At 45.6% G+C, this 21,605-nt stretch overlaps 1 long non-coding RNA gene across 1 annotated transcript in view; it reads left to right on the forward strand.

Annotated features, from left to right (window-relative positions):
• Positions 1-20,910, forward strand: part of LOC143768827 (uncharacterized) — a 53,900-nt gene extending 32,990 nt beyond the window's left edge. The window contains exons 2-3 of the long non-coding RNA XR_013214057.1: positions 18,860-19,214; positions 20,313-20,910. This is a non-coding gene — a long non-coding RNA (uncharacterized LOC143768827). The remainder of the gene's footprint in view (positions 1-18,859; positions 19,215-20,312) is intronic.
• Positions 20,911-21,605: the final 695 nt, after the last annotated feature.

Consider the following 21,605-nt stretch of genomic DNA (forward strand, 5'->3'; position numbering starts at 1 on the left):
CCATCACCGGTCTTCTGAGAGCTGTTACCAAGCGGAAAGCAAGCTCCAGGCTCTGCGATTTATTAACAGCGCTGTCACAGTCTGTTAAACTGAACCATAAGAGCTGTCAGGTGACAACATAGTCACAGCTCTCCTCTCGGGCTGACCTTTCCCTCTACACTTCTAATTCTGAAAGCTGGCTGCTTATTACAGCTTGGCATAAAATTGTCAGTCTCAGGCTCTCAGAGCATATGCAAGCTTTTACCCTTTAAGTACTAAATCGAAAAGTTTCAAATATTTGTTTATCTGGGTTTAAATTGATACAAATCTTATGATATTAACATATATGTCCTTCATAAAATTATCATTAAAGGCGTTGACTCATGAAGACGGCCTTAATTGAGATTGAAGCTGGCAGGGAAATCCGCTGATGGCTGTGGGTCCAGCTTCGAAAACCCCTCTGGAGCTTTCATTGCAGATTCTGGTATATTTGACAAAAAATGAGCAATACTGACCCCATTATAGGGTATGTTGGGCGCAAATAGGAAACTAGAATTTAAGTTGTCACAGATCCTTTCTGTCCTTCTGTTTCGATGACAGAATAGAAAAACAAAATTCCTCACATAGATGTGAACTAAACCTTACAAATGCAAACTTTTACCTATTTGGGGTAAAAAAAAATCCAACGTGCAAAATACAGACCCAAATATGTTGACTGTTATACCCCTTAAGTTCACACATTTTGGTGCTGCCTGAGTATCAGAAAATAAAATCTAAAGCAGGTATAAAATGGTTTAGCTTATCCCACTGGTGTCACCAGTTTCTCAGGGGACGAAACACTGATTGTCAGGACAGTTACGCAATTAACAGACAAGTGATGGATGAAGATGCGGCTGCTTCCACTACTAGGCCAGCTATTGGGGAACTCAACATTGAGCGTATAGTATATACACCTCTGATTCCAGCGCATGGAATATACAGTATATATATATATATATATATATATATATATATATATATACCCCGGTATGGCCACTGCCAACTCCACAATAACAAAATTAAACTACTAGCAGCCACCACCAATCGTTTATACAGGCTGATAGAACACCCGTTACAGGTAGCGTATGGCTTCAGGGTTGCGGTTTACAGAGCAAGAGGAACAAAGCTATTACACTTTATATATTTAATCCAAAAAGGTAGGCAGTGTTTAAAAAAATATCTAAAGATGATACTAGATTGAACAAAACAATACAGTGTATAAAATTGCATATGATAAAAGGGATAGCCAAAGAAAATGAGTAAACTTGATGTCACAGAAACGGCTCAGAGCTTAGCGGAGAGAGGTACTCCTTAGGAAAAGAGATAGAGCCCACAGCAAGCTGAACCTTCTAGGACTGACAAAATATACAAACCAAATTCTGCTTTTTATTAGATCAAAGTTACACCCACATATCTCCCATTGGTGAGCCCATATGGTGGCCGGTTGTGGGATGTGCTACGTCTTTTTGAATTTTATGAGATCCCCAACTTACAGGATATCTTTGCCCATGGAGGTCCCAGGCTGTAGATATTGTCGTCATGTTTCTTATCGCAATTTTACCTGTCTATAGAAATTAAATATGGCATGGATAGCACCATTCATTGGACCAATATTAGGTTGGAGGAGTTCTGTCGGCCTTACGGTGATTGTTATGACCCCAATGGCGAGGGTCTCAGAGGAACGTGGAAGTCTGCAGAATACAAAAATCCAGCTCATAGGGCAGTGGTAACTGGGTTGACCATATATCTACTCCTAACGCCAACACTAGAAGTAGCCGGGGATCATTCCTACGTTGATTCTAGATGACACGCGCCAGCCGGAGAATCTGGCTACCCCTAGTAGAGGAAAACAAAGACCTTTCTTGCCTCCAGAGAAGGGGACCCCAAAGCTGGATAGAAGCCCCCCACAAATAATGACGGTGAGGTAAGAGGAAATGACAAACACAGAAATGAACCAGGTTTAGCACAGAGAGGCCCGCTTACTGATAGCAGAATAAAGAAAGGTAACTTATATGGTCAACAAAAACCCTATCAAAATCCACACTGGAAATTCAAGAACCCCCGAACCGTCTAACGGTCCGGGGGGAGAACACCAGCCCCCTAGAGCTTCCAGCAAAGGTCAGGATATAGATTTGGAACAAGCTGGACAAAAATACAAAACCAAAACAAATAGCAAAAAGCAAAAGGCAGACTTAGCTGATATAACTGGAACCAGGATCAGTAGACAAGAGCACAGCAGACTAGCTCTGATAACTACGTTGCCAGGCATTGAACTGAAGGTCCAGGGAGCTTATATAGCAACACCCCTAACTAACGACCCAGGTGCGGATAAAAGGAATGACAGAAAAACCAGAGTCAAAAAACTAGTAACCACTAGAGGGAGCAAAAAGCAAATTCACAACAGTACCCCCCCCTTAGTGAGGGGTCACCGAACCCTCACCACGACCACCAGGGCGATCAGGATGAGCGGCATGAAAGGCACGAACTAAATCGGCCGCATGAACATCAGAGGCGACCACCCAGGAATTATCCTCCTGACCATAGCCCTTCCACTTGACCAGGTACTGAAGCCTCCGCCTGGAGAGGCGAGAATCCAAGATCTTCTCCACCACGTACTCCAACTCGCCCTCAACCAACACCGGAGCAGGAGGCTCAGCAGAAGGAACTACAGGCACAATGTACCGCCGCAACAAGGACCTATGAAATACATTGTGAATAGCAAACGACACAGGAAGATCCAGACGAAAAGATACAGGATTAAGGATTTCCAATATCTTGTAAGGCCCAATAAAACGAGGTTTAAATTTGGGAGAGGAGACCTTCATAGGAACAAAGCGGGAAGAAAGCCACACCAAATCCCCAACGCGTAGTCGGGGACCCACACCGCGGCGGCGGTTGGCAAAGCGCTGAGCCTTCTCCTGTGACAACTTCAAGTTGTCCACCACATGATTCCAGATCTGCTGCAACCTATCCACCACAGAATCCACCCCAGGACAGTCAGAAGGCTCCACATGACCCGAAGAAAAGCGAGGATGGAAACCAGAGTTGCAGAAAAAAGGCGAAACCAAGGTGGCGGAACTAGCCCGATTATTAAGGGCAAACTCAGCCAACGGCAAGAATGTCACCCAATCGTCCTGATCAGCAGAGACAAAACACCTCAAATAAGCCTCCAAAGTCTGATTGGTTCGCTCCGTCTGTCCATTAGTCTGAGGATGGAAAGCAGACGAAAACGACAAATCAATGCCCATCCTACTACAAAAGGATCGCCAGAACCTGGAAACGAACTGGGATCCTCTGTCTGACACAATATTCTCAGGGATGCCGTGCAAACGAACCACGTTCTGGAAAAACACAGGAACCAGATCGGAAGAGGAAGGCAGCTTAGGCAAAGGAACCAAATGGACCATCTTGGAGAAGCGATCACATATCACCCAGATAACGGACATGCCCTGAGATAGCGGAAGATCAGAAATGAAATCCATGGAGATATGTGTCCAAGGTCTCTTCGGGACAGGCAAGGGCAAGAGCAAACCGCTGGCACGAGAACAGCAAGGCTTAGCTCGAGCACAAGTCCCACAGGACTGCACAAATGACCGCACATCCCTTGACAAGGAAGGCCACCAAAAGGACCTGGCCACCAGATCTCTGGTGCCAAAAATTCCCGGGTGACCTGCCAACACCGAGGAATGAACCTCGGAAATGACTCTGCTGGTCCACTTATCCGGGACAAACAGTCTGTCAGGTGGACAAGACTCAGGCCTATCAGCCTGAAATCTCTGCAACACACGTCGCAGATCCGGAGAAATAGCTGACAAGATAACTCCATCTTTAAGAATACCAACAGGATCAGCGACTCCAGGAGCATCAGGCACAAAGCTCCTAGAAAGAGCATCGGCCTTCACATTCTTTGAACCTGGTAAATACGAGACAACAAAATCAAAGCGGGAGAAAAACAATGACCAGCGGGCCTGTCTCGGATTAAGGCGTTTAGCAGACTCGAGATACATCAGATTTTTGTGATCAGTCAAGACCACCACACGATGCTTAGCACCCTCGAGCCAATGACGCCACTCCTCAAATGCCCATTTCATGGCCAACAACTCCCGATTGCCCACATCATAATTTCGCTCGGCAGGCGAAAATTTCCTAGAGAAAAAGGCACAAGGCTTCATAACAGAGCAACCAGGGCCTCTCTGCGACAAAACGGCCCCTGCCCCAATCTCCGAAGCATCCACCTCAACCTGAAAGGGAAGTGAGACGTCAGGCTGGCACAAAACAGGCGCCGAAGTAAACCGGCGTTTCAACTCCTGGAAAGCCTCCACGGCAGCAGGAGCCCAGTTAGCTACATCGGAGCCCTTCTTGGTCATATCCGTCAAAGGTTTCACAATGCTAGAAAAATTAGCGATAAAACGACGGTAGAAGTTAGCGAAGCCCAAGAACTTCTGAAGACTCTTAACTGACGAGGGCTAAGTCCAATCAAGAATAGCTCGGACCTTGACTGGGTCCATCTCCACAGCAGAAGGGGAAAAAATGAACCCCAAAAAGGGAACCTTCTGTACACCAAAGAGACACTTTGAGCCCTTGACAAACAAAGAATTTTCACGCAAAATTTTAAAGACCAACCTGACCTGCTCCACATGCGAATCCCAATTATCAGAAAAAACCAAAATATCATCCAGATAAACAATCAAAAATTTATCCAGATACTTCCGGAAAATGTCATGCATAAAGGACTGAAAAACTGAAGGCGCATTGGAGAGCCCAAAAGGCATCACCAAGTACTCAAAATGACATTCGGGCGTATTGAATGCGGTTTTCCATTCATCACCTTGCTTAATGCGCACAAGGTTGTACGCACCACGAAGGTCTATCTTGGTGAACCACTTGGCACCCTTAATCCGGGCAAACAAGTCAGACAACAGCGGTAAAGGATACTGAAATTTGACAGTGATCTTATTTAAAAGCCGATAATCAATACAAGGTCTCAAAGATCCGTCCTTTTTTGCCACAAAAAAGAATCCCGCACCAAGAGGGGAAGAAGACGGACGAATATGTCCTTTTTCCAGAGACTCCTTGATATATGAACGCATAGCGGTATGTTCAGGTACCGACAGATTAAACAGTCTTCCCTTAGGAAATTTACTGCCTGGGATCAAATCTATAGCACAGTCACAGTCCCTATGAGGAGGCAGTGCACTGGACTCAGACTCACTGAAGACATCCTGATAATCAGACAAATACTCCGGAACTTCCGAAGGCGTAGAAGAAGCAATAGACACAGGCAGGGAATCCTCATGAATACCACGACAGCCCCAACTTGAGACTGACATAGCCTTCCAGTCCAGGACTGGATTATGGGTCTGTAACCATGGCAGCCCTAAAACGACCAAATCATGCATTTTATGTAAAACCAGGAAACGTATCACCTCGCGGTGTTCAGGAGTCATGCACATGGTAACCTGAGTCCAATACTGCGGTTTATTTGCTGCCAATGGTGTAGCATCAATACCCCTAAGAGGAATAGGATTTTCTAATGGTTCAAGAGTAAATCCACAGCGCTTAGCAAATGAGAGATCCATGAGACTCAGGGCAGCACCTGAATCTACAAACGCCATGACAGGATAAGATGACAGTGAGCAAATCAAAGTTACAGACAGAATAAATTTAGGTTGCAAATTACCAACGGTGACAGGACTAACAACCTTAGCTATACGTTTAGAGCATGCTGAGATAACATGTGTAGAATCACCACAGTAGTAGCACAAGCCATTCCGGCGTCTATGAATTTTCCGCTCATTTCTAGTCAGGATTCTATCACATTGCATTAAATCAGGTGTCTGTTCAGACAACACCATGAGGGAATTTGCGGTTTTTCTATCACATTGCACCGAATTAGGTGTCTGTTCAGACAACACCATGAGGGAATTTGCGGTTTTGCGCTCCCGCAACCGCCGGTCAATTTGAATAGCCAGTGCCATAGTATCATTCAGACCTGTGGGAATGGGAAAACCCACCATAACATTCTTAATGGCTTCAGAAAGGCCATTTCTAAAATTAGCGGCCAGTGCACACTCGTTCCAATGTGTCAGCACGGACCATTTCCGAAATTTTTGGCAATACACTTCAGCCTCGTCCTGCCCCTGAGACATAGACAGCAAGGCCTTTTCTGCCTGAATCTCAAGATTGGGTTCCTCATAAAGTAAACCGAGCGCCAGAAAAAACGCATCAAGATCAGCCAATGCCGGATCTCCTGGCGCCAGCGAAAAAGCCCAATCCTGAGGGTCGCCCCGTAAGAACGAAATAACAATTTTTACTTGCTGAGCAGAATCTCCTGATGAACAGGGTCTCAGGGACAAAAACAATTTACAATTATTCACGAAATTCCTAAACTTAAACCTGTCTCCGGAAAACAGTTCAGGAATCGGTATTTTAGGTTCTGACCTAGGATTTCTGATAACATAGTCTTGTATGCCCTGCACACGAGTAGCCAGCTGGTCCACACTTGTAATCAAGGTCTGGACATTCATGTCTGCAGCAAGCATAGCCACTCTGAGGTAAAGGGGAAGGAGAAAAAAAAAACTCAAAATCTTCTTTCTTATAATCCCTCTTCTGCAATGCATTAAACATTTAATACTGGCCTGGCAAACTGTTATGACCCCAATGGCGAGGGTCTCAGAGGAACGTGGAAGTCTGCAGAATACAAAAATCCAGCTCATAGGGCAGTGGTAACTGGGTTGACCATATATCTACTCCTAACGCCAACACTAGAAGTAGCCGGGGATCATTCCTACGTTGATTCTAGATGACACGCGCCAGCCGGAGAATCTAGCTACCCCTAGTAGAGGAAAACAAAGACCTTTCTTGCCTCCAGAGAAGGGGACCCCAAAGCTGGATAGAAGCCCCCCACAAATAATGACGGTGAGGTAAGAGGAAATGACAAACACAGAAATGAACCAGGTTTAGCACAGAGAGGCCCGCTTACTGATAGCAGAATAAAGAAAGGTAACTTATATGGTCAACAAAAACCCTATCAAAATCCACACTGGAAATTCAAGAACCCCCGAACCGTCTAACGGTCCGGGGGGAGAACACCAGCCCCCTAGAGCTTCCAGCAAAGGTCAGGATATAGATTTGGAACAAGCTGGACAAAAATACAAAACCAAAACAAATAGCAAAAAGCAAAAGGCAGACTTAGCTGATATAACTGGAACCAGGATCAGTAGACAAGAGCACAGCAGACTAGCTCTGATAACTACGTTGCCAGGCATTGAACTGAAGGTCCAGGGAGCTTATATAGCAACACCCCTAACTAACGACCCAGGTGCGGATAAAAGGAATGACAGAAAAACCAGAGTCAAAAAACTAGTAACCACTAGAGGGAGCAAAAAGCAAATTCACAACAGGTGATGTAAGTGAATGCTTTTTGTTTGTCCCTTCACTCCAATGCCGAAGATATCTCTCCCATAAATATCGGATTGATGCAAACCTCAATATTCATCACTGACCACTGGCTCAAAAAAGTCTCAGGGCCATGCTTTGACTAGTGGAAGCTTATGCCTGGTGAAGCATTTTCCCCTACCTCTGTGTAAATGAATCTCAGTTTTGATGTCTTTTTCCCTCATAAAATCTCTTGTTGTTGCAGCGCCCCAGAGTCCTGGTCGTTGCAGTACTGATGCTCCGCCGCTAAGGGGGGCTATGGTACGTCTGATGGCACTGAAGGAGTTCACCTGACCAGGTATCACAGACACCAATACACTTCACAGTCTGGCCTCCAGGGGGAGCTAAGGGCGCTATGTATTAGGCCACTCCTCACAGTCTGGTAAAACTGGGGGTTGGATAGGAAGTTAGAGAGAAGCTTACTGGATTGGAACCAGGCAACATCCTGTGGCAGAGGGTGTTGCAGGGGAAGATTCAGGGGGGTCCCTGTCAGGGGTGGGATCCTGACAGAGGCCTAGCGAACAGAGAGAACGTTACGGGACCGCGCCTGCACCTGATCGCGGCAGTACCCTAAGAAAGGACAAGAAGTGAGGTTTATTGTGCTGAGTGAGAAACGAGATCAACGCAACAAGGAGAAACACCAGTAGGAGTCGTGCTGTAAGACGAGGCAACATCCTACTGAGGCGCGCAGCCGGTGGCCAGAACGCCGAGGAAGTATAGAGCTCCAGGCCTAACTTCAAACCTACGGCAGGACAGTCAGTTATAGGCGGGCTGTCTCACCCAAATCACCTAAGAAGACATAGGGGGCAACAACAGGAGAGGGGCGACACTAGGGTCCAGGAAGAGCTCCTACCCGTCATACGGGTGCGTCCTAGCCATATCATCTGGGGGACGAAGAAGAACATCATAATCGAGTTGTGAGGGAACTTCAGAAACAGACACAACAGTTGTGGGGACAATCCCGTAAGCACAGCAGGGGAGGACCACAACACACAAGCGCTAGAAGGTAGGCACAGATTTCCACCTGCAAAGGGAACTCTGGAGGTGCTATCGGACCGGCCGGACTTGCGCAGCCCGGTTAACCGTATTCCGGATTGAGGATCCTGAAGCCTTCAGTAAAGAGGTAAAGAGACTGCAACCTGGTGTCCTCGTTATTTACTGCGACCTGCACCGCACCATAACATCATCATCACCCACACCTTTCATTGGGCGCCCCTCAGCAGGTTCACGGACCGGGTCTAGCCACTGTGACAACCCCAGGACAGAGACTCAGAGGCCCGGTACCGGGTACCCCTCGGCCCTGCGGCAGTGGGGGCGCTACATTGTCAATACCTGTTCACTTCAAACGGCCTCTACTTCAATGAAGGTATGAAGTGTCAGCTCTCTCTCACGTCCACAGTTATAATTAGTTTCTCCCTTCTCCAGCTATAATTAATCCCATATGTCCAATGTGAGGGTAATATGTCCCTTCTTCTGCGGTGTCTTATGGATTTTAATTTTTCTGTATGACGGCCAGATTAAAATGTATTATAGTAAACTTGTCACATGGAGGGTTGTTGTGCATACACCGTTTGCAAATCTCCACACACTTTGCCAAAATATAAGGATTGGTGCAAAAGGAAAAAGAGTCACTTTTTTGTGCAAATGCACTTTGGGCAAATTTTGCAAGTTTTTGACACCAGAAAGCTTTTTACACATTACATCTTCAGCAGTTATGATTTTCCATTCTAAGTTCTTAGGCATTAACCCCTTAATGACCAGGGGTACTTCAGTTTTTGCATTTTCGTTTTTTTTCTCCCCTTCTTCCCAGAGCCATAACTTTTTTATTTTTCGGTCAATATCACCATGTGCAAAAGTGCAATTCCACAGTTGTTTTTTTTTTTTTTTACCATGCTCACTAAATGCTAAAACTGACCTGCTATCTTGATTGTCCAGGTCATTGCAAGTTCACAGACACCAAACATGTCTAGGTTCTTTTTTTTATCTAGGTAGTGAAAAAAATTCCAAAGTTTGTTAAAAAAAAAAAAAAAAAAGCAAATTGTGCCATTTTCCGAGACCCGTAGCGTCTCCATTTTTCGTGATCTGGGGTTGGGTGAGGATTTATTTTTTGCGCGCCGAGCTGACGGTTTTAAAGATACCATTTTGGTGTAGATACGATATTTTGATCACCCTTTATTGCATTTTAATGCAATGTTGCGGTGAGCAAAAAAAAACACAAATTTTAGCGCTTCTACTTTTTTTCTCGCCATTTAGCGATCAGATAAATTATTTTTCTTATATTGATAGATCGGGCGATTCTGAACGTGGTGATACCAAATATGAGTGTGTTTTATTTTTTTATTGTTTTGTTTTGAATGGGATGAATTGGGGGTGATTTGAACTTTTATAAATTTCTATTTTTTTTATATTTTTAAAAACATTTTTTTTTTTACTTTTTGCATGCTTCAATAGTCTCCATGGGAGAATAGAAGCTGCAGTTGTCCGGTCACCTCTGCTACACACAGGCAATGATCACATCGCCTGTGTGTAGCAGAAATGCTCACTTGCTATGAGCGCCGACCACGGGGTGGCGCTCATAGCAATCTGGCTATAACAACCGTAGAGGTCTGCTGGAGACCTCTGGTTGTCATGCCAACCCATCAGTGACCCGCGATCATGTGAGGGGGCCACCAATGGGCGGGATAAAGGATGCTCTTCCGGTAAGCGCTAGTTAAATGCCGATGTCAGAAATTGACAGCAGCATTTAACTAGTTAACAGCCACGTGTGGATCGCAATTCCACCTGTGGCTGTTGCGGGCACATGTCAGCTGTATAGATCTGCTCAACGCCGGAGCCCGCACCAAACAGGGGGAGTCCGACGTGGACGTATTATTAGGTCCAACGTCGGAAAAGGGTTAATATAATAGTATCTGCTGTTCTCTGAAAGATTTCTGCAAAGATTTTGCAGGTGACTGTGGGATTTCTTGCCCTTTCATCTTGAAGAGCTTATGTGAGGCCAATGTTGGGGAGTGGCCGGGCTCACAATATCTTTTCTAGTTTATCCGAAAGGAAATCTAGGATAAAAACAAAATAAGCAAATTCCCTGCAGTAAGTAAATAAGACTAGTAATAGTGCAAGTAAAGTATTAAGATTTCCCTTCACTGGAACTAAAGAGCTGAGGCTGAATCCTGGAAAACAAGCTCATAGTGTTAGCCCGCCTCCATCAAACTGTACACCGGGGGGCACAATGCAGTCAGGGGGTAAAGTTCTCCTGGAATCACCAAAACCAGTTGTCCATCAGATGCCAGAGAAATGTGATCCGTCACTGCACAGAACACGTTTCCATTACTCCAGAGTCCAGTGGTTTGCGGCTTTACATCACTCCATCCAACGCTCGTCATTGTGCTTGGTGGTGTAAGGCTGCATGCAACTGCTCTGCCATGGAAACACATGTCCCGAAACTCCTGATTTTTTGTTAATGATTGCAGAGGTTTGGGACTTGTGGCTGAGTTCCTGCAGTTCCTCTCACTTCACAATATTATTACTCACAGGCGACAGTGGAGAATTTAGAAGGGAAGAGATGTCCTGAATGTACTTGTTACCCCGATGTTTCCTATTACTGGACCGCGCTGGTATCAGTTAACTGTTGTGGATTCTGTTTGCGGGCTCCCTCTGGCGGTTACTGCTGGTACTGGGTGACTTTGGTGGGTTGCGGCCTTTGGTTTCCATCTGTCCATCAGAGGCTGGGTGTTTCCTATTTTACCTGGCCTCTCTGTCATTTCCCTTGCCGGCTATCAATGTGTTCAGATGTGCTCTGTTTGGTTCCTGCCTACCTGCTCCCAGATCTTTCAGGATAAGCTAAGTGCTGATTTTCAGTTGTTTGGTTTTTTGTCCAGCTTGCTTAGAATGTCTCTTTGTTAGCTGGTTGCTCTAGTGGACTGAGGTTCTCCCCATGTGCCATGAGTTGGCACATGGGTTCTTGTAATCTCAGGATGGTTTTTTTGATTAGGGTTTTTTGCTGACCGCTCAGTCCCCTTTTGTGTCATTCTGCTTTCTAGTTTTCAGCGGGCCTCTATTTGCTAAAGCTATATACATCATCTCTATGTGTGTGCCTTCCTCTCATTTCACCGTCAATACATGTGGGGGGCAACTATATCTTTGGGGTTAATTCCTCTGGAGGCAAGTGAGGTCTTTGTTTTCTCTGCAGTACTAGTTAGCTCTTAGGCTGGTGCGTGGCGTCTAGAACCAACGTAGGCACGCTCCCTGGCTATCTCTAGTTGCGTTTGTCAGGCGTAGGGCAGCGGTCAGCCCAGGTTCCATCACCCTAGAGCTCGTCCGATATTTATTATTACTTTGCTTATCCTGTGCTATCCCTAGCCATTGGGGATTCATGACAGTATAGCCGGCCCACAAAGTGTTAATTGTTTGGGCTGAAGCAGGAGAAAAAGAAGTGTTCAAGGAAAATTTTTTTTTTTTTTTTCCTTCAGAGTTTTGCTGCCTAGCCCTTAATTGCTGTCTAGCTGCTTCTTACCTCCTCTTAACCCTTGAATGGCTCTGATCTTAGCTGTTTATCATGGATGTCCAGAGTTTGGCTTCCAGCCTGAGTAATCTCGCGGCAAAGGTTCAAAACATACAGGATTTCGTTGTTCACACTCCCATGTCTGAACCTAGAATTCCTATTCCAGAGTTTTTTTCTGGAGATAGATCTACCTTCCTGAATTTCAGGAACAATTGTAAATTGTTTCTCTCTTTGAAATCTCGCTCCTCTGGAGACCCTGCTCAACAGGTCAAGATTGTTATATCGTTCCTACGGGGCGACCCTCAGAATTGGGCATTTGCATTGGCACCAGGGGATCCTGCATTGCTCAGTGTGGATGCGTTTTTTCTGGCATTGGGATTGCTCTATGAGGAACCTAACCTAGAGATTCAGGCTGAAAAGGCTTTATTAGCCCTCTCTCAGGGGCAGGATGAAGCGGAAATATATTGTCAGAAATTTCGGAAATGGTCGGTGCTTACTCAGTGGAATGAGTGCGCCCTGGCTGCAAACTTCAGAAATGGTCTTTCTGAGGCCATTAAGGATATTATGGTGGGGTTCCCTGCGCCTACAGGTCTGAACGAGTCTATGGCTATGGCCATTCAGATTGATCGGCGTTTACGGGAGCGCAAACCCGTGCACCAGTTGGCGGTGTCTTCTGAACAGGCACCTGAGACTATGCAATGTGATAGAATTCAGTCCAGAAGTGAACGGCAAAATTATAGGCGGAAAAATGGTTTGTGTTTTTATTGTGGTGATTCAGCTCATGTTATATCAGCATGCTCTAAACGCACAAAAAGGGTTGATAAATCTTTTGCCATTGATACTCTGCAGTCTAAGTTCATTTTGACTGTGACTCTGATTTTTTCACTGTCTTCCATTTCCGTCGATGCCTATGTGGATTCAGGCGCTGCCCTGAGTCTTATGGATTGGTCATTTGCTAAACGCTGCGGTTTTAGTCTAGAGCCTCTGGAAGTTCCTATTCCTCTGAAAGGAATTGATTCTACACCTTTGGCTATGAATAAACCGCAGTATTGGACACAAGTGACCATGCGCATGACTCCCGTTCATCAGGAGGTGATTCGCTTCCTTGTACTGTATAATTTACATGATGTACTAGTGCTTGGTCTGCCATGGTTACAAACTCATAATCCTGTCCTGGACTGGAAAACAATGTCTGTGCTAAGCTGGGGATGTCACGGGGTTCATGATGATGCACCTCCGATTTCTATAGCTTCATCTACTCCTTCGGAGATCCCTGCGTTTTTGTCGGATTATAGGGATGTTTTTGAGGAGCCTAAGCTCAATTCGCTCCCTCCCCATAGAGAGTGTGACTGTGCTATAGAATTGATTCCTGGCAGTAAGTTCCCTAAGGGTCGTTTATTTAATCTGTCACTGCCAGAGCATACTGCTATGCGGAATTATATTAAGGAGTCCTTGGAAAAGGGACATATTCATCCATCTTCGTCCCCTCTGGGAGCAGGTTTTTTTTTCGTGGCAAAAAAAGATGGTTCCCTGAGGCCTTGTATAGATTATCGCCTTCTGAATAAGATTACAGTCAAATACCAGTATCCATTGCCATTATTTACTGATTTGTTTGCTCGCATTAAGGGGGCTAGGTGGTTCACTAAAATAGATCTTCGTGGTGCGTATAATCTGGTGCGGATAAAACAGGGTGATGAGTGGAAAACCGCATTTAATACGCCTGAGGGCCATTTTGAGTATTTGGTAATGCCTTTTGGACTCTCCAATGCTCCGTCAGTCTTTCAGTCCTTTATGCACAATATTTTCCGTGAATATCTGGATAAGTTTATGATTGTGTATTTGGATGATATTTTGGTGTTTCAAGTTTTGCGGGCCAATTCTCTGTTTGTGAAGGGCTCAAAGTGTCTCTTCGGAGTCCAGAAGATTTCTTTTTTGGGGTACATTTTTTCTCCTTCTACTATTGAGATGGATCCCGTTAAGGTTCAGGCTATTTGTGACTGGACACAACCTACATCTGTTAAGAGCCTTCAGAAGTTCTTGGGGTTTGCTAATTTTTATCGTCGGTTCATTGCTAATTTTTCCAGTATTGTTAAACCTTTGACTGATTTGACTAAAAAGGGTGCTGATGTTGCTGATTGGTCTCCTGCGGCCGTGGAGGCCTTTCGGGAACTTAAGCGCCGGTTTTCTTCTGCTCCTGTGTTGTGTCAACCAGATGTTTCACTTCCTTTCCAGGTGGAGGTTGATGCTTCCGAGATTGGAGCGGGGGCGGTTTTGTCACAGAGAAGTTCTAATGGCTCGGTGATGAAGCCATGTGCTTTCTTCTCTAGAAAATTCTCGCCCGCCGAGCGCAATTATGATGTGGGTAATCGGGAGCTTTTGGCCATGAAGTGGGCATTTGAGGAGTGGCGTCATTGGCTTGAGGGTGCTAAACATCGCGTGGTGGTCTTGACTGATCACAAGAATCTCATTTACCTTGAGTCTGCCAGGCGTTTGAATCCTAGACAGGCTCGTTGGTCGTTATTTTTTTCTCGTTTCAATTTCGTGGTTTCATACCTGCCAGGTTCTAAGAATGTGAAGGCAGATGCTCTTTCCAGGAGTTTTGTGCCTGACTCTCCTGGAGACACTGGGCCTGCTGGTATCCTTAGGGATGGGGTAATATTGTCCGCCGTATCCCCAGACTTGCGACGCGCATTGCAGGAGTTTCAGGTGGATAAACCGGATCGATGTCCACCAGAAAGACTGTTTGTTCCGGATGATTGGACCAGTAGAGTCATCTCCGAGGTCCATTCTTCTGTGTTGGCTGGTCATCCTGGAATATTTGGTACAAGAGATTTGGTGGCCTTCCTTGTCTAGGGATGTGCGTACCTTTGTGCAGTCTTGTGAAGTGTGTGCTCGAGCTAAGCCTTGCTGTTCACGGGCTAGTGGGTTGTTGTTATCCTTGCCCATCCCGAAGAGGCCTTGGACGCACATTTCCATGGATTTTATTTCTGATCTCCCGGTTTCACAGAAAATGTCCGTTATCTGGGTTGTGTGTGACCGCTTTTCTAAGATGGTTCATTTGGTGCCCTTGCCTAAGTTGCCCTCCTCCTCTGAGTTGGTTCCTTTGTTTTTTCAGAACGTGGTTCGTTTGCATGGGATTCCGGAGAATATCGTTTCTGACAGGGGATCCCAGTTTGTGTCTAGATTTTGGCGGACGTTTTGTGCCAAGATGGGCATTGATTTGTCTTTCTCGTCTGCATTCCATCCTCAGACGAATGGCCAGACGGAGCGAACTAATCAGACCTTGGAAACTTATTTGAGGTGTTTTGTTTCTGCTGATCAGGATGACTGGGTTGCTTTTTTGCCACTGGCCGAATTTGCTCTTAATAATCGGGCTAGTTCGGCCACGTTGGTCTCTCCTTTTTTTTGTAATTCGGGGTTTCATCCTCGTTTTTCCTCTGGTCAGGTGGAGTCTTCGGATTGTCCTGGAGTGGACGTGGTGGTGGACAGGCTACATCACATTTGGAATCAGGTGGTGGACAATTTGAAGTTATCTCAGGAGAAGACTCAGCAGTTTGCTAATCGCCGTCGCCGCGTGGGTCCCCGACTTCTTGTTGGGGACTTGGTGTGGTTGTCTTCTCGTTTTGTCCCTATGAAGGTCTCTTCTCCTAAGTTCAAGCCTCGGTTCATCGGTCCTTATAGGATCTCGGAGATTCTTAACCCTGTATCTTTCCGTTTGGATCTCCCAGCATCGTTCGCTATTCATAATGTGTTCCATCGGTCGTTGTTGCGGAGGTATGAGGTGCCTGTTGTTCCTTCGGTCGAGCCTCCTGCTCCGGTGCTGGTGGAGGGAGAATTGGAGTATGTTGTTGAAAAGATCTTGGATTCTCGTGTTTCCAGACGCAAACTCCAGTATTTGGTTAAGTGGAAGGGTTATGGTCAGGAGGACAATTCCTGGGTGGTCGCCTCCGATGTTCATGCGACTGATTTGGTCCGCGCCTTCCATAGAGCTCACCCTGATCGCCCTGGGGGTTCTCGTGAGGGTTCGGTGACCCCTCCTCAAGGGGGGGGTACTGTTGTGGATTCTGTTTGCGGGCTCCCTCTGGTGGTTACTGCTGGTACTGGGTGACTTTGGTGGGTTGCGGCCTTTGGTTTCCATCTGTCCATCAGAGGCTGGGTGTTTCCTATTTTACCTGGCCTCTCTGTCATTTCCCTTGCCGGCTATCAATGTGTTCAGATGTGCTCTGTTTGGTTCCTGCCTACCTGCTCCCAGATCTTTCAGGATAAGCTAAGTGCTGATTTTCAGTTGCTCAACGCCGGAGCCCGCACCAAACAGGGGGAGTCCGACGTGGACGTATTATTAGGTCCAACGTCGGAAAAGGGTTAATATAATAGTATCTGCTGTTCTCTGAAAGATTTCTGCAAAGATTTTGCAGGTGACTGTGGGATTTCTTGCCCTTTCATCTTGAAGAGCTTATGTGAGGCCAATGTTGGGGAGTGGCCGGGCTCACAATATCTTTTCTAGTTTATCCCAAAGGAAATCTAGGATAAAAACAAAATAAGCAAATTCCCTGCAGTAAGTAAATAAGACTAGTAATAGTGCAAGTAAAGTATTAAGATTTCCCTTCACTGGAACTAAAGAGCTGAGGCTGAATCCTGGAAAACAAGCTCATAGTGTTAGCCCGCCTCCATCAAACTGTACACCGGGGGGCACAATGCAGTCAGGGGGTAAAGTTCTCCTGGAATCACCAAAACCAGTTGTCCATCAGATGCCAGAGAAATGTGATCCGTCACTGCACAGAACACGTTTCCATTACTCCAGAGTCCAGTGGTTTGCGGCTTTACATCACTCCATCCAACGCTCGTCATTGTGCTTGGTGGTGTAAGGCTGCATGCAACTGCTCTGCCATGGAAACACATGTCCCGAAACTCCTGATTTTTTGTTAATGATTGCAGAGGTTTGGGACTTGTGGCTGAGTTCCTGCAGTTCCTCTCACTTCACAATATTATTACTCACAGGCGACAGTGGAGAATTTAGAAGGGAAGAGATGTCCTGAATGTACTTGTTACCCCGATGTTTCCTATTACTGGACCGCGCTGGTATCAGTTAACTGTTGTGGATTCTGTTTGCGGGCTCCCTCTGGTGGTTACTGCTGGTACTGGGTGACTTTGGTGGGTTGCGGCCTTTGGTTTCCATCTGTCCATCAGAGGCTGGGTGTTTCCTATTTTACCTGGCCTCTCTGTCATTTCCCTTGCCGGCTATCAATGTGTTCAGATGTGCTCTGTTTGGTTCCTGCCTACCTGCTCCCAGATCTTTCAGGATAAGCTAAGTGCTGATTTTCAGTTGTTTGGTTTTTTGTCCAGCTTGCTTAGAATGTCTCTTTGTTAGCTGGTTGCTCTAGTGGACTGAGGTTCTCCCCATGTGCCATGAGTTGGCACATGGGTTCTTGTAATCTCAGGATGGTTTTTTGATTAGGGTTTTTTGCTGACCGCTCAGTCCCCTTTTGTGTCATTCTGCTTTCTAGTTTTCAGCGGGCCTCTATTTGCTAAAGCTATATACATCATCTCTATGTGTGTGCCTTCCTCTCATTTCACCGTCAATACATGTGGGGGGCAACTATATCTTTGGGGTTAATTCCTCTGGAGGCAAGTGAGGTCTTTGTTTTCTCTGCAGTACTAGTTAGCTCTTAGGCTGGTGCGTGGCGTCTAGAACCAACGTAGGCACGCTCCCTGGCTATCTCTAGTTGCGTTTGTCAGGCGTAGGGCAGCGGTCAGTCCAGGTTCCATCACCCTAGAGCTCGTCCGATATTTATTATACTTTGCTTATCCTGTGCTATCCCTAGCCATTGGGGATTCATGACAGTTAACGCTTTACCACCAGCCGATCTGTCATTCATTTGTAAAGGCAGTTGGCATGGCAAGGGGCAGGAGACTGTACCCCAGGGCCAATGCGGCCAGATGTTATACACCAGGGCCAAGGGGCTGATGTTATATAATGGGGGCAGTGGGGCCGAATGTTATACCCCAGGGCCAATGGGACTAATGTTATATACTGGGAGCAATGGGGCCTGATGTTATACACCAGGGCCAGTGGGGCTAATGTTATATACTGGGAGCAATGGGGCCGGATGTTATACACCAGGGCCAATGGGACTAATGTTATATACTGGGAGCAATGGGGCCTGATGTTATACACCAGGGCCAGTGGGGCTAATGTTATATACTGGGAGCAATGGGGCCGGATGTTATACACCAGGGCCAATGAGACTGATGTTATATACTGGGGGCAACAGGGCTGGATGTTATACACTGGGAGCAACAGAGCCGGATATTATACACCAGGGGCAATGGGGCCGGATGTTATACACTGGGGGCAATGGGGCTGAAGGAAAAACCTGAAATCTGTGACAAAGAGGTATATCCCAATACTGTTCTCCATATAGTACATATAAAAATCCAATTCATGAATATCCATGAAGTCTTCATCCGCCGCACATTAATTTACCTTTGTGTTACAGTATGTCCGGTAATAAATTACATTATGTTAATGTGAATCCTTTCAAGACAGACGCTCCACAAGGCACGCATGCCATAATTATATCAATAATCCGAGTCTCACAATTGATAATTACGCCAGCCACTTCTGTAAAACCCTTTATTAATTATGAAAGATGGAGACACATCAGGTTTCCCGCGTGCTGCTCGTGAACCCATGTAGAGCACCGAGCAGCTTTCCAGAGTAAATGACTTCAAAACTAAATCCTGTATCAGGCAGAAAATGTAAGATCCTTGTGTTTGGCCATTACTGGAATAATGACATCCTCTTGATGTCATACACACGTGTGCCAGTAATGAAGAGCTTATGTGGATTGCAATGTCCGTTACTGCAATCAATATTGTACTTTTTGTCTTTCTTGTGTTTTGTAGAAATATATTTCTGGAGGATCACTATAATGGAATATCTTCCTTAAAGAGAACTTGTCACATTGAAGACACAGTCCGATCTATGGGAAGTCGGTTATCGAGCAGGAGGAGACGAGCCGTGTGCTGTCCTTGTTTAACATTGCAAAGCATAGGAGAAGGTTTATAATTTATTTAGTTATCCACCTGTGAAAAACACTGATGACACTGAAGAAAACATTGATGACATTGATGGAAAACACTGATCCAGAAGAAGCTCGGGGTCCCTGGAAGAAGCTCAGGGCAAAACGCGCGTTGGGGTGAGGGGCAACTTCCGATCTACCCACCATTGCCTTCATTGTACTCCGTTTCCAGAGTCCAGGTATTGTAGTCTTTCACTGTCTCTACTGTGCTATTGCATTTTACTTATGACATGAGCGGGGTTGTACTTTATCTAGTCTTTGTACTCTACCCCCCTGGTCATTTTTCTCTGCTGCATATGACATCTTACTATAGTATAGTTGGCACAGTTATTTTTCTAGCATTTATGATGCCACTGGAATAGGTTTTATCTGCCCACCTCATTGCTGCACTGTGCTTACTAATACTTCTACCTGGTCTGATGCCTTCTCTGTGAATCTCACTTCTACTCTTTACTTTATTTGTTGGGTATTTGTTGGAGTCCCCCTTACTGGGTATTTTGTGTATTTCAATAAACATTTAAGTTTTAGGCCTTGTTCACACGATCCTTTTTTCCCTGTGGATTTTTCAGGTCCTGATTTGTGAAAACCGCAGTGCAAAACCTGCGGTGGTTTTCACTGCGGCTTTCAGTCCTTTTTCTTCTGCGGATTCCACTGCGGGTTTCCAGCAGCTTTTTCCTATTGGTGCAGGTGGAAAACAGCAGCGGAATCCTCAGAAAGAATTGACATGGTACTTCTTTTTTTCCGCAGAAAATCAGCGCGGATTTTCCGGCGGAAAAAAGGATCGTGGGAACAGCGATACATTGTACTGTACCCTGCATGGAAAAAGGATGTGGATCCGCAGCTGCAAATCCGCTGCGGATCCGCAGTAAAAACCGCATCGTGTGAACATAGCCATATATATGGATCTCTTCGTTTAAGCCTAATTGTTTACTACAGTTTGGCTATTTGTTGTTCTAGTGAATAAAAGAATATTCGAGCATCCACTCTACTGCTCATTTCACGCATAGTACAAGGGACCTCCGTCCTTATGATTAGTGGGGATCCAATAGGTCGTACCCCCACCAATCATACATTTAACACCTCTGCTGAAGAAAGAAGATAAATATTGATGGTGAGATTACCCCTTTTAAAGATGAGGAGGAATAAGGTGAATTTCAGGACCATTATTTTATTTAACAATCCTGATTTTTGGAATGGAGAGTTCTCACAAAATACTTTTATGCATACCACAACTGTCTATATAATATTGCCATCTAAGCAAATCTTCCCTCTCCAAGGTATCAAGTCTGAGTATTGATTGAGTCCTAGACAATATGGAACCCTGAATCTTCACGGAGGGAGAAATCGGTACAGTCTTCCAGACTCGACATCCTGAGGTCAATATTTGCTGTCTGTGTTGGCCAGCCAGGAGTCCACAGGCGCTTACTCAGTAAGGTAAAGAAGAGAACCCCTGTTCAAAATATGCCGAGCAGAAAATGGAATATCCCGGGATTCAGCTGGACAAACATCGAGTTAGGAATAAGACGATCTCACATTACCGGGCAGAAGTTTGGGAGGATTGTGCAGCAGGTGTACTCTCACTTAGTCTCTTACGTTTAGTACATTTCTCTGCCATTTTTAAGACCATTGTGAGTGAATTTCAGTCCATCCACATATATTCGGTACAATGTCACCCTACATTGCATATACTGTGATTTAGCAACTTTTCCTGGAATGATTGAAGACGTGAGTCTAGAACCTGATGACACATGATAGACAGCACCAACCAACTCGCCTTTAAACTCATCGGACAAACTGAATTGTCCCATAGATGTAAATATGTAAATAGTGACAGTCTTTTTACAGGGCTGTGGATTATGTTGGCGCCATATACACTCACCGGCCACTTTATTAGGTACACCTGTCCAACTTCTTGTTAACACTTAATTTCTAATCAGCCAATCACATGGCGGCAACTCAGTGCATTTAGGCATGTAGACATGGTCAAGACAATCTCCTGCAGTTCAAACCGAGCATCAGTATGGGGAAGAAAGGTGATTTGAGTGCCTTTGAACGTGGCATGGTTGTTGGTGCCAGAAGGGCTGGTCTGAGTATTTCAGAAACTGCTGATCTACTGGGATTTTCACGCACAACCATCTCTAGGGTTTACAGAGAATGGTCCGAAAAAGAAAAAAAATCCAGTGAGCGGCAGTTCTGTGGGCGGAAATGCCTTGTTGATGCCAGAGGTCAGAGGAGAATGGGCAGACTGGTTCGAGCTGATAGAAAGGCAACAGTGACTCAAATCGCCACCCGTTACAACCAAGGTAGGCCTAAGAGCATCTCTGAACGCACAGTGCGTCGAACTTTGAGGCAGATGGGCTACAGCAGCAGAAGACCACACCGGGTACCACTCCTTTCAGCTAAGAACAGGAAACTGAGGCTACAATTTGTACAAGCTCATCGAAATTGGACAGTAGAAGATTGGAAAAACGTTGCTTGGTCTGATGAGTCTCGATTTCTGCTGCGACATTCGGATGGTAGGGTCAGAATTTGGCGTAAACAACATGAAAGCATGGATCCATCCTGCCTTG

This window comes from Ranitomeya variabilis, chromosome 4, assembly GCF_051348905.1.
Source record: "Ranitomeya variabilis isolate aRanVar5 chromosome 4, aRanVar5.hap1, whole genome shotgun sequence".
NCBI classification, from domain to species: Eukaryota; Metazoa; Chordata; class Amphibia; order Anura; family Dendrobatidae; genus Ranitomeya; species Ranitomeya variabilis.